We start from the raw sequence: 14,152 nt of genomic DNA, 5'->3' as shown, positions 1-14,152 counted from the left end.
CATATATGCATTAATATACAATATTTGTTTTCCTCTTTCTGACTTACTTCATTCTGTATGACAGTCTCTAGATCCATCGATGTCTCTACAAATGACCCAGTTTCATTCCTTTTTATGGCCGAGTAATATTCCATTTTATATATGTACCCCAATTTTATCCATTCATCTGTCTGTGGGCATTTAAGTTGCTTCCATTACCTGGCTATTGTAAATAGTGCTGCAATGAACATTGTGGTGAATGTGCCTTTTTGATTTATGGTTTTCTCTGGGTATATGCCCAGAAGTGGGATTGCTGGATCAGATGGTAATTCTATTTCTAGTTTTTTTAAGGAAACTCCATACTGTTCTCCATAGTGACGGTATCAATTTACATTCCCACCAATAGAGGAAGAGGGCTCCTTTTGTCCACACCCTCCCCAGAATTTGTTGTTTGTAGATTTTCTGATGATGCCGATGCTAACAGGTGTGAGGTTATACCTCATTGTAGTTTTGATTTGCATTTCTCTAAAAATTAGTGCTGTTGAGCAGCTTTTCATGTGCGTCTTGGCCATCTCTGTGTCTTCTTTAAAGAAACGTCTCTTTAGATCTTCTGCCCATTTTTGTATTGGGCTGTTTGTTTTTTTAATATTAAGCTGCATGAGCTGTTTATATATATTGGACATTAAACCTTTGTCCATTGATTCGTTTGCAACTATTTTCGCCCCTTCTGAGGGATGCCTTTTTCCTTTTCCGTTTTTTAACCAAAAAAGAAAGAACGAAAAAGAAGCAGAACACTAATGTGCATAAAATATGCCTTTTGAAACGGTCGTTTTGAAATATGGACGTCCTTTGAATTTTTTGGTCGATATGTGACCCCAGGATTTGCTTCCAGGGCAGGTGTCATTTACAGGCCTGCAATGATTTTGAATATCAACTGACCATTAGCACTTGGATTAAAGCTGCTGTTGTGTGAAACGGCCACAAGGTGGCAGCAGTTCTCCCTTACCAAATCTGGTTACTAGGGCAGCAGAGCCTCAATGGAAGTCGTGTTCTAGATTGGAATTTAGAATGGAATGTGCCAGGAGAAAGCCCCTCAAGTTTGTCTCCCTACTTCTTGTTCGTGTTTTTAATTTAATTTTATTTTTTATTACAGCAAGTTTGATTACAATGTTTGGCTTGTTGGAGGTGTGGAAGATGTGGTTCTTTTACACATATACAGATGTCTGTTTTTCCTGGGATCCTTTTCCCATGTACGTTATGACAGAATGTTGAGTACTCTTTTGGTATTCCGTAGGTGTTTGGTGATTATATATGTCACCTGTGTTTGTATAAGTCTGTTAACCCCGATATCGTAATGAAGCCAATCCTCACACCTTTCCATTGGTGAACCATAAGTTTGTTTAATGAATCTGTGATTGCCCTTCTCCGTGGAAATATCTGCCCTGGTATCCATTTTTAGGTAACACCTATAAGTGATATGATATGATATGTGTCTTTCACTTTCTGACTTACTACAAGTCACATGATTACCTCTAGACTCATCTACGGTGCTGCAAATGGCATTGTGTCCTTATTTTCCTTGGCTTCTATTCTGCCTTAACGAGGTCCATTTTCAACAATGTGATTCCCTGAGGGTTGCGGATTAGCTGACCTGGGCAGCCTTACCCTGCCGGCCGGCCCTCCCCAGGTGTGCCTGGTTGAGGTCAATATAAACAGCGCTCCAGGCAGCAATAGCCCCTGAAGCTGTGCCTGACTCCATACTCTCTGCCCCGTCAGCAGTCTCGGGGCTGAGCTGGTGGGAGGGAATGAGGGGCCACAGCTTTGTTGGCGGCCCAGTGTGAGTGGGGCACTGCTGGCCTTTCTGCAGGAGTTGCCAGGCTGCCACCTGTAAAGAAGAGGATGTGTCACCCATACCTTCCGCTGGAATTTCTCTCCGGACAGAGGTGAGGAAGGAAAAAAGCAGTGGGGGCCGGGACAGGAGGGGTATCACAGGCAGGACAATGCAAAGCTTCCGGAAGCGTACCCGGGGCCAGGACCACCCTGGCTGGCCTGCAGGCACCAAGTTGGCCTGCGTGCTGTCGCTAATGTGGCTCCACGGCCCTTCCTCTAGGCTTTCAAGCCCTTGTACATATTCAGGTGTTTTACCTGGGAAGGGTGGGAACAGTTCAGCAGCAGCTGGCCTGGGGCTCAGCTCACCTTTATTCAGAGATGCCTCGGCACGGTCTCCCAGCTTTGCAATGAGGATGCTCCTTGCGAGGGGGGTGGGTGCTAGCTGGATGGGAGATGTTTCCCCACCTCTGACCAATTTCAGAATTGTTTACCGCTGGAGCAAGTGCCCTGATAGGGTTTTCCTGTGTATAACTGGTGGGTTCAGGTTTTTTTTCGTTTATGGTTCAAGTTAGATTTTATTCCTCTTTTATGTATTTGTAGATATAAGCATGGAAATAATTCATTCCTATAAATACATGTGTGTGAAGGGAAGAATTTTTTCTGTTTTATTTTTAAATTTTATTTTTTAAAATTTTGAAATTTAATTTTATTTACTTTTTTATACAGCAGGTTATTATCAGTTATGTATTTTATGCATATACATGTATACAGGTCAATCCCAATCTCCCAACTCATCCCACCACCAACACCCTATGCCTTCCCACACTTGGTGTCCATACGTTTGTTCTCTACCTCTGTGTCTCTATTTCTTCCCTGCAAACCAGTTCATCTGTACCATCTTTTAGGTTCCACATATATGCATTAATATACAATATTTGTTTTCCTCTTTCTGACTTACTTCATTCTATATGACAGTCTCTAGATCCATCGATGTCTCTACAAATGACCCAGTTTCATTCCTTTTTATGGCCGAGTAATATTCCATTTTATATATGTACCCCATCTTTATCCATTCATCTGTCTGTGGGCATTTAGGTTGCTTCCATTACCTGGCTATTGTAAATAGTGCTGCAATGAACATTGTGGTGAATATGCCTTTTTGATTTATGGTTTTCTCTGGGTATATGCCCAGAAGTGGGATTGCTGAATCAGATTGTAATTCTATTTCTAGTTTTTTAAAGGAAACTCCATACTGTTCTCCATAGTGACTGTATCAATTTACATTCCCACCAATAGTGGAAGAGGGCTCCTTTTGTCCACACCCTCCCCAGAATTTGTTGTTTGTAGATTTTCTGATGATGCCAATCCTAACAGGTGTGAGGTGATACCTCATTGTAGTTTTGATTTGCATTTCTCTAATAATTAGTGCCCTTGAGCAGCTTTTCATGTGCGTCTTGGCCATCTCTGTGTCTTCTTTGAAGAAACGTCTCTTTAGAACTTCTGCCCATTTTTGTATTGGGTTGTTTGTTTTTTTAATATTAAGCTGCATGAGCTGTTTATATATATTGGAGATTAAACCTTTGTCCATTGATTCGTTTGCAACGATTTTCGCCCAGTCTGAGGGATGCCTTTTTCCATTCCCGTATTTTTAACCAAAAAAGAAAGAAAGACAAAGAAGCAGAACACTAATGTGCATAAAATATGCCTTTGGAAACGGTCGTTTTGAAATATGGACGTCCTTTGAATTTTTTGGTCGATATGTGACCCCAGGATTTGCTTCCAGGGCAGGTGTCATTTACAGGCCTGCAATGATTTTGAATATCCACTGACCATTAGCGCTGGGATTAAAGCTGCTGTTGTGTGAAACGGCCACAAGGTGGCAGCAGTTCTCCCTTACCAAATCTGGTTACTAGGGCAGCAGAGACTCAATGGAAGTCGTGTTCTAGATTGGAATTTAGAATGGAATGTGCCAGGAGAAAGCCCCTCAAGTTTGTCTCCCTACTTCTTGTTCGTATTTTTAATTTAAATTTTTATTTTTTATTACAGCAAGTTTGATTACAATGTTTGGCTTATTGTAGGTGTCGAAGATGTGGTTCTTTTACTCATATACAGATGTCTCTTCTTCCTGGGATCCTTTTCCCAGGTACGTTATGACAGAATGTTGAGTAGTCTTCTCTTGGTATTCCGTAGGTCTTTGGTGATTATATATGTCACCTGTGTTTGTATATGTCTGTTAACCCCGATATCGTAATGAAACCAATCCTAACACCTTTCCATTGGTGAGCCATAAGTTTGTTTAATGAATCTGTGATTGCCCTTCTCCGTGGAAATATCTGCCCTGGTATCCATTTTTAGGTAACACCTATAAGTGATATGATATGATATGTGTCTTTCAATTTCTGACTTACTACAAGTCACATGATTACCTCTAGACTCATCTACGGTGCTGCAAATGGCATTGTGTCCTTATTTTCCTTGGCTTCTATTCTGCCTTAGCGAGGTCCATTTTCAACAATGTGATTCCCTGAGGGTTGTGAATTAGCTGACGTGGGCAGCCTTACCCTGCCGGCCGGCCCTCCCCAGGTGTGCCTGGTTGAGGTCAATATAAACAGCGCTCCAGGCAGCAATAGCCCCTGAAGCTGTGCCTGACTCCATACTCTCTGCCCCGTCAGCAGTCTCGGGGCTGAGCTGGTGGGAGGGAATGAGGGGCCACAGCTTTGTTGGCGGTCCGGTGTGAGTGGGGCACTGCGGGCCTTTCTGCAGGAGTTGCCAGGCTGCCACCTGTAAAGAAGAGGATGTGTCACCCATACCTTCCGCTGGAATTTCTCTCCGGACAGAGGTGAGGAAGGAAAAAAGCAGTGGGGGCCGGGACAGGAGTTGTACCACAGGCAGGACAATGGAAAGCTTCCGGAAGAGTACCCGGGGCCAGGACCACCCTGGCTGGCCTGCAGGCACCAAGTTGGCCTGCGTGCTGTCGCTAGTGTGGCTCCACGGCCCTTCCTCTAGGCTTTCAAGCCCTTGTACATATTCAGGTGTTTTACCTGGGAAGGGTGGGAACAGTTCAGCAGCAGCTGGCCTGGGGCTCAGCTCACCTTTATTCAGAGATGCCTCGGCACGGTCCCCCAGCTTTGCAATGAGGACGTTCCTTGCGTGGGTTGTGTGTTGCTGGTTGTATGGGATATGATTCCCCACCTCTGACCAATTTCAGAATTGTTTACCACTGGAGCAAGAGCCCTGATAGGGTTTTCCTCTGTATAACTTGTGGGTTCGGTTTTTTTTTTCTTTTATGGTTCAAGTTAGATTTTATTCCTCTTTTATGTATTTGTAGACATAAGCATGGAAATAATTCATTCCTATAAATACATCTGTGTGAAGGGAAGAACTTTTTTCTGTATTATTTTTAAATTTTATTTTTGAAAATTTTGAAATTTAATTTTATTAATTTTTTTATACAGCAGGTTATTATTAGTTATGTATTTTATGCATATACATGTATGCAGGTCAATCCCAATCTCCCAACTCATCCCACCACCACCACCCCATGGCTTCCCACACTTGGTGTCCATACGTTTGTTCTCTACCTCTGTGTCTCTATTTCTTCCCTGCAAACCAGTTCATCTGTACCATGTTTTAGGTTCCACATATATGCATTAATATACAATATTTGTTTTCCTCTTTCTGACTTACTTCATTCTACATGACAGTCTCTAGATCCATCGATGTCTCTACAAATGACCCAGTTTCATTCCTTTTTATGGCCGAGTAATATTCCATTTTATTTATGTACCCCATCTTTATCCATTCATCTGTCTGTGGGCATTTAGGTTGCTTCCATTACCTGGCTATTGTAAATAGTGCTTCAATGAACATTGTGGTGAATGTGCCTTTTTGATTTATGGTTTTCTCTGGGTATATGCCCAGAAGTTGGATTGCTGGATCAGATGGTAATTATATTTCTAGTTTTTTAAAGGAAACTCCATACTGTTCTCCATAGTGACGGTATCAATTTACATTCCCACCAATAGTGGAAGAGGGCTCCTTTTGTCCACACCCTCCCCAGAATTTGTTGTTTGTAGATTTTCTGATGATGCCGATCCTAACAGGTGTGAGGTGATACCTCATTGTAGTTTTGATTTGCATTTCTCTAATAATTAGTGCCCTTGAGCAGCTTTTCATGTGCGTCTTGGCCATCTCTGTGTCTTCTTTGAAGAAACGTCTCTTCAGAACTTCTGCCCATTTTTGTATTGGGTTGTTTGTTTTTTTAATATTAAGCTGCATGTGCTGTTTATATATATTGGAGATTAAACCTCTGTCCATTGATTCGTTTGCAACGATTTTCGCCCAGTCTGAGGGATGCCTTTTTCCATTCCCGTCTTTTTAACCAAAAAAGAAAGAAAGACAAAGAAGCAGAACACTAATGTGCATAAAATATGCCTTTTGAAACGGTCGTTTTGAAATATGGACGTCCTTTGAATTTTTTGGTCGATATGTGACCCCAGGATTTGCTACCAGGGCAGGTGTCATTTACAGGCCTGCAATGATTTTGAATATCCTCTGACCATTAGCGCTGGGATTAAAGCTGCTGTTGTGTGAAACGGCCACAATGTGGCAGCAGTTCTCCCTTACCAAATCTGGTTACTAGGGCAGCAGAGACTCAATGGAAGTCGTGTTCTAGATTGGAATTTAGAATGGAATGTGCCAGGAGAAAGCCCCTCAAGTTTGTCTCCCTACTTCTGGTTCGTGTTTTTAATATAATTTTTATTTTTTATTACAGCAACTTTGATTACAATGTTTGGCTTGTTGGAGGTGTGGAAGATGTGGTTCTTTTACACATATACAGATGTCTGTTTTTCCTGGGATCCTTTTCCCATGTACGTTATGACAGAATGTTGAGTAGTCTTTTGGTATTCCGTAGGTGTTTGGTTATTATGTATGTCACCTGTGTTTGTATAAGTCTGTTAACCCCGATATCGTAATGAAACCAATCCTCACACCTTTCCATTGGTGAACCAGGTTTGTTTAATGAATCTGTGATTGCCCTTCTCCGTGGAAATATCTGCCCTGGTATCGATTTTTAGGTAACACCTATAAGTGATATGATATGATGTGTCTTTCACTTTCTGACTTACTACATGTCACGTGATTACCTCTAGACTCATCTACGGTGCTGCAAATGGCATTGTGTCCTTATTTTCCTTGGCTTCTATTCTGCCTTAGCGAGGTCCATTTTCAACAATGTGATTCCCTGAGGGATGCGGATTAGCTGACCTGGGCAGCCTTACCCTGCCGGCCGGCCCTCCCCTGGTGTGCCTGGTTGAGGTCAATATAAACAGCGCTCCATGCAGCAATAGCCCCTGAAGCTGTGCCTGACTCCATATTCTCTGCCTCGTCAGCAGTCTCGGGGCTGAGCTGGTGGGAGGGAATGAGGGGCCACAGCTTTGTTGGCGGCGCAGTGTGAGTGGGGCACTGCTGGCCTTTCTGCAGGTGTTGCCAGGCTGCCACCTGTAAAGAAGAGGATGTGTCACCCATACCTTCCGCTGGAATTTCTCTCCGGACAGAGGTGAGGAAGGAAAAAAGCAGTGGGTGCCGGGACAGGAGGGGTATCACAGGCAGGACAAAGGAAAGCTTCCGGAAGAGTACCCGGGGCCAGGACCACCCTGGCTGGCCTGCAGGCACCAAGTTGGCCTGCGTGCTGTCGCTAGTGTGGCTCCACGGCCCTTCCTCTAGGCTTTCAAGCCCTTGTGCATATTCAGGTGTTTTACCTGCGAAGGGTGGGAACAGTTCAGCAGCAGCTGGCCTGGGGCTCAGCACACCTTTATTCAGAGATGCCTCGGCACGGTCTCCCAGCTTTGCAATGAGGACGCTCCTTGCGTGGGGGGTGGGTGCTAGCTGGATGGGAGATGATTCCCCACCTCTGACCAATTTCAGAATTGTTTACCGCTGGAGCAAGTGCCCTGATAGGGTTTTCCTCTCTATAACTGGTGGGTTCAGGTTTTTTTTCGTTTATGGTTCAAGTTAGATTTTTTTCCTCTTTTATGTATTTGTAGATATAAGCATGGAAATAATTCATTCTTATAAATACATGTGTGTGAAGGGAAGAACTTTTTTCTGTTTTATTTTTAAATATTATTTTTTAAAATTTTGAAATTTAATTTTATTTACTTTTTTATACAGCAGGTTATTATCAGTTATGTATTTTATGCATATACATGTATACAGGTCAATCCCAATCTCCCAACTCATCCCACCACCACCACCCTATGCCTTCCCACACTTGGTGTCCATACGTTTGTTCTCTACCTCTGTGTCTCTATTTCTTCCCTGCAAACCAGTTCATCTGTACCATCTTTTAGGTTCCACATATATGCATTAATATACAATATTTGTTTTCCTCTTTCTGACTTACTTCATTCTATATGACAGTCTCTAGATCCATCGATGTCTCTACAAATGACCCAGTGTCATTCCTTTTTATGGCCGAGTAATATTCCATTTTATATATGTAAACCATCTTTATCCATTCATCTGTCTGTGGGCATTTAGGTTGCTTCCATTACCTGGCTATTGTAAATAGTGCTGCAATGAACATTGTGGTGAATGTGCCTTTTTGATTTATGGTTTTCTCTGGGTATATGCCCAGAAGTGGGATTGCTGGATCAGATGGTAATTCTATTTCTAGTTTTTTAAAGGAAACTCCATACTGTTCTCCATAGTGACGGTATCAATTTACATTCCCACCAATAGTGGAAGAGGGCTCCTTTTGTCCACACCCTCCCCAGAATTTGTTGTTTGTAGATTTTCTGATGATGCCGATCCTAACAGGTGTGAGGTGATACCTCATTGTAGTTTTGATTTGCATTTCTCTAATAATTACTGCCCTTGAGCAGCTTTTCATGTGCGTCTTGGCCATCTCTGTGTCTTCTTTGAAGAAACGTCTCTTCAGAACTTCTGCCCATTTTTGTATTGGGTTGTTTTTTTTTTAATATTAAGCTGCATGAGCTGTTTATATATATTGGAGATTAAACCTCTGTCCATTGATTCGTTTGCAACGATTTTCGCCCAGTCTGAGGGATGCCTTTTTCCATTCCCGTCTTTTTAACCAAAAAAGAAAGACAAAGAAGCAGAACACTAATGTGCATAAAATATGCCTTTTGAAACGGTCGTTTTGAAATATGGACGTCCTTTGAATTTTTTGGTCGATATGTGACCCCAGGATTTGCTTCCAGGGCAGGTGTCATTTACAGGCCTGCAATGATTTTGAATATCCTCTGACCATTAGCGCTGGGATTAAAGCTGCTGTTGTGTGAAACGGCCACAAGGTGGCAGCAGTTCTCCCTTACCAAATCTGGTTACTAGGGCAGCAGAGCCTCAATGGAAGTCGTGTTCTAGATTGGAATTTAGAATGGAATGTGCCAGGAGAAAGCCCCTCAAGTTTGTCTCCCTACTTCTTTTTTGTGTTTTTAATTTAATTTTTATTTTTTATGACAGCAAGTTTGATTACAATGTTTGGCTTGTTGGAGGTGTGGAAGATGTGGTTCTTTTACACATATACAGATGTCTGTTTTTCCTGGGATCCTTTTCCCATGTAGGTTATGACAGAATGTTGAGTAGTCTTTTGGTATTCCGTAGGTGTTTGGTGATTATATATGTCACCTGTGTTTGTATAAGTCTGTTAACCCCGATATCGTAATGAAACCAATCCTCACACCTTTCCATTGGTGAACCATAAGTTTGTTTAATGAATCTGTGATTGCCCTTCTCCGTGGAAATATCTGCCCTGGTATCCATTTTTAGGTAACACCTATAAGTGATATGATATGATATGTGTCTTTCACTTTCTGACTTACTACATGTCACGTGATTACCTCTAGACTCATCTACGGTGCTGCAAATGGCATTGTGTCCATTTTTTCCTTGCCTTCTATTCTGACTTAGCGAGGTCCATTTTCATCAATGTGATTCCCTGCGGGTTGTGGATTAGCTGACGTGGGCAGCCTTATCCTGCCGGCCGGCCCTCCCCAGGTGTGCCTGGTTCAGGTCAATATAAACAGCGCTCCAGGCAGCAATAGCCCCTGAAGCTGTGCCTGACTCCATATTCTCTGCCCCGTCAGCAGTCTCGGGGCTGTGCTGGTGGGTGGGAGTGAGGGGCCACAGCTTTGTTGGTGGCCCGGTGTGAGTGGGGTTCTACTGACCTTTTTGCAGGAGTTGCCAGGCTGCCTCCTGTAAAGAAGAGGATGTGTCACCCATACCTTCCGCTGGAATTTCTCTCCGGACAGAGGTGAGGAAGGAAAAAAGCAGTGGGGGCCGGGACAGGTGGGGTATCTCAGGCAGCACAATGGAAAGCTTCCGGAAGAGGGCCCGGGGCCAGGACCACCCTGGCTGGCCTGCAGGCACCAAGTTGGCCTTCGTGCTGTCGCTGGTGTGGCTCCACGGCCCTTCCTCTAGTCTTTCAAGCCCTTGTACATATTCAGGTGTTTTACCTGGGAAGGGTGGGAACAGTTCAGCAGCAGCTGGCCTGGGGCTCAGCTCACCTTTATTCAGAGATGCCTCGGCATGGTCCCCCAGCTTTGCAATGAGGACGCTCCTTGTGTGGGGGGTGGGTTGCTGGCTGTATGGGAGATGATTCCCCACCTCTGACCAATTTCAGAATTGTTTACCGCTGGAGCAAGTGCCCTGATAGCGTTTTCCTCTGTATAACTAGTGGGTTCAGGTTTTTCTTCTTTTATGGTTCAAGTTAGCATTTATTCCTCTTTTATGTATTTATAGATATAAGCATGGAAATAATTCATTCCTATAAATACATGTGTGTGAAGGGAAGAACTTTTTTCTCTTTTATTTTTAAATTTTATTTTTTATAATTTTGAAATTTAATTTTATTTACTTTTTTATACAGCAGGTTATTATTAGTTATGTATTTTATGCATATACATGTATACAGGTCAATCTCAATCTCCCAACTCATCCCACCACCACCACCCCATGGCTTCCCACACTTGGTGTCCATACGTTTTTTCTCTACCTGTGTGTATCTCTTTCTTCCCTGCAAACCAGTTCATCTGTACCATTTTTTAGGTTCCACATATATGCATTAATATACAATATTTGTTTTCCTCTTTCTGACTTACTTCATTCTGTATGACAGTCTCTAGATCCATCGATGTCTCTACAAATGACCCAGTTTCATTCCTTTTTATGGCCGAGTAATATTCCATTTTATATATGTACCCCAATTTTATCCATTCATCTGTCTGTGGGCATTTAGGTTGCTTCCATTACCTGGCTATTGTAAATAGTGCTGCAATGAACATTGTGGTGAATGTGCCTGTTTGATTTATGGTTTTCTCTGGGTATATGCCCAGAAGTGGGATTGCTGGATCAGATGGTAATTCTATTTCTAGTTTTTTTAGGGAAACTCCATAGTGTTCTCCATAGTGACTGTATCAATTTACATTCCCACCAATAGTGGAAGTGGGCTCCTTTTGTCCACACCCTCCCCAGAATTTGATGTTTGTAGATTTTCTGATGATGCCGATCCTAACAGGTGTGAGGTTATACCTCATTGTAGTTTTGATTTGCATTTCTCTAATAATTAGTGCTGTTGAGCAGCTTTTCATGTGCGTCTTGGCCATCTCTGTGTCTTCTTTAAAGAAACGTCTCTTTAGATCTTCTGCCCATTTTTGTATTGGGTTGTTTGTTTTTTTAATATTAAGCTGCATGAGCTGTTTATATATATTGGAGATTAAACCTTTGTCCATTGATACGTTTGCAACAATTTTCGCCCCTTCTGAGGGATGCCTTTTTCCATTTCCGTTTTTTAACCAAAAAAGAAAGAACGAAAAAGAAGCAGAACACTAATGTGCATAAAATATGCCTTTTGAAACGGTCGTTTTGAAATATGGACGTCCTTTGTATTTTTTCTTCGATATGTGACCCCAGGATTTGCTTCCAGGGCAGGTGTCATTTACAGGCCTGCAATGATTTTGGTTATCAACTGACCATTAGCGCTGGGATTAAAGCTGCTGTTGTGTGAAACGGCCACAATGTGGCAGCAGTTCTCCCTTACAAAATCTGGTTACTAGTGCAGCAGAGCCTCAATGGAAGTCGTGTTCTAGATTGGAATTTAGAATGGAATGTGCCAGGAGAAAGCCCCTCAAGTTTGTCTCCCTACTTCTTATTCGTGTTTTTAATTTAATTTTTATTTTTTATTACAGCAAGTTTGATTACAATGTTTGGGTTGTTGGAGGTGTGGAAGATGTGGTTCTTTTACACATATACAGATGTCTGTTTTTCCTGGGATCCTTTTCCCATGTACGTTATGACAGAATGTTGAGTAGTCTTTTGGTATTCCGTAGGTGTTTGGTGATTATATATGTCACCTGTGTTTGTATAAGTCTGTTAACCCCGATATCGTAATGAAACCAATCCTCACACCTTTCCATTGGTGAACCATGTTTGTTTAATGAATCTGTGATTGCCCTTCTCCGTGGAAATATCTGCCCTGGTATCCATTTTTAGGTAACACCTATAAGTGATATGATATGATGTGTCTTTCACTTTCTGACTTACTACATGTCACGTGATTACCTCTAGACTCATCTACGGTGCTGCAAATGGCATTGTGTAGTTATTTTCCTTTGCTTCTATTCTGCCTTAGCGAGGTCCATTTTCAACAATGTGATTCCCTGAGGGTTGTGGATTAGCTGACCTGGGCAGCCTTACCCTGCCGGCCGGCCCTCCCCAGGTGTGCCTGGTTGAGGTCAATATAAACAGCGCTCCAGTCAGCAATAGCCCCTGAAGCTGTGCCTGACTCCATATTCTCTGCCCTGTCAGCAGTCTCGGGGCTGAGCTGGTGGGAGGGAATCAGGGGCCACAGCTTTGTTGGCGGCGCAGTGTGAGTGGGGCACTGCTGGCCTTTCTGCAGGAGTTGCCATGCTGCCACCTGTAAAGAAGAGGATGTGTCACCCATACCTTCCGCTGGAATTTCTCTCCGGACAGAGGTGAGGAAGGAAAAAAGCAGTGGGGGCCGGGACAGGTGGGGTATCTCAGGCAGGACAATGGAAAGCTTCCGGAAGAGGGCCCGGGGCCAGGACCACCCTGGCTGGCCTGCAGGCACCAAGTTGGCCTGCGTGCTGTCGCTGGTGTGGCTCCACGGCCCTTCCTCTAGTCTTTCAAGCCCTTGTACATATTCAGGTGTTTTACCTGGGAAGGGTGGGAACAGTTCAGCAGCAGCTGGCCTGGGGCTCAGCTCACCTTTATTCAGAGACGCCTCGGCACGGTCCCCCAGCTTTGCAATGAGGACGCTCTTTGTGTGGGGTGTGGGTTGCTGGCTGTATGGGAGATGATTCCCCACCTCTGACCAATTTCAGAATTGATTACCGCTGGAGCAAGTGCCCTGATAGCGTTTTCCTCTGTATAACTGGTGGGTTCAGGTTTTTCTTCTTTTATGGTTCAAGTTAGCTTTTATTCCTCTTTTATGTATTTATAGATATAAGCATGGAAATAATTCATTCCTATAAATACATCTGTGTGAAGGGAAGAACTTTTTTCTCTTTTATTTTTAAATTTTATTTTTTATAATTTTGAAATTTAATTTTATTTACTTTTTTATACAGCAGGTTATTATTAGTTATGTATTTTATGCATATACATGTATACAGGTCAATCTCAATCTCCCAACTCATCCCACCACCACCACCCCATGGCTTCCCACACTTGGTGTCCATACGTTTGTTCTCTACCTTGTGTCTCTATTTCTTCCCTGCAAACCAGTTCATCTGTACCATTTTTTAGGTTCCACATATATGCATTAATATACAATATTTGTTTTCCTCTTTCTGACTTACTTCATTCTGTATGACAGTCTCTAGATCCATCGATGTCTCTACAAATGACCCAGTTTCATTCCTTTTTATGGCCGAGTAATATTCCATTTTATATATGTACCCCAATTTTATCCATTCATCTGTCTGTGGGCATTTAGGTTGCTTCCATTACCTGGCTATTGTAAATAGTGCTGCAATGAACATTGTGGTGAATGTGCCTTTTTGATTTATGGTTTTCTCTGGGTATATGCCCAGAAGTGGGATTGCTGGATCAGATGGTAATTCTATTTCTAGTTTTTTTAAGGAAACTCCATAGTGTTCTCCATAGTGACTGTATCAATTTACATTCCCACCAATAGTGGAAGAAGGCTCCTTTTGTCCACACCCTCCCCAGAATTTGTTGTTTGTAGATTTTCTGATGATGCCGATTCTAACAGGTGTGAGGTGATACCTCATTGTAGTTTTGATTTGCATTTCTCTAATAATTAGTGCTGTTGAGCAGCTTTTCATGTGCGTCTTGG

The sequence above is a fragment of the Mesoplodon bidens genome (assembly GCF_964165515.1).
Source record: "Mesoplodon bidens genome assembly, contig: HAP1_SCAFFOLD_253, whole genome shotgun sequence".
In the NCBI taxonomy this organism is placed as follows: domain Eukaryota; kingdom Metazoa; phylum Chordata; class Mammalia; order Artiodactyla; family Ziphiidae; genus Mesoplodon; species Mesoplodon bidens.
Note: the sequence above shows the minus strand (reverse complement) of the source record.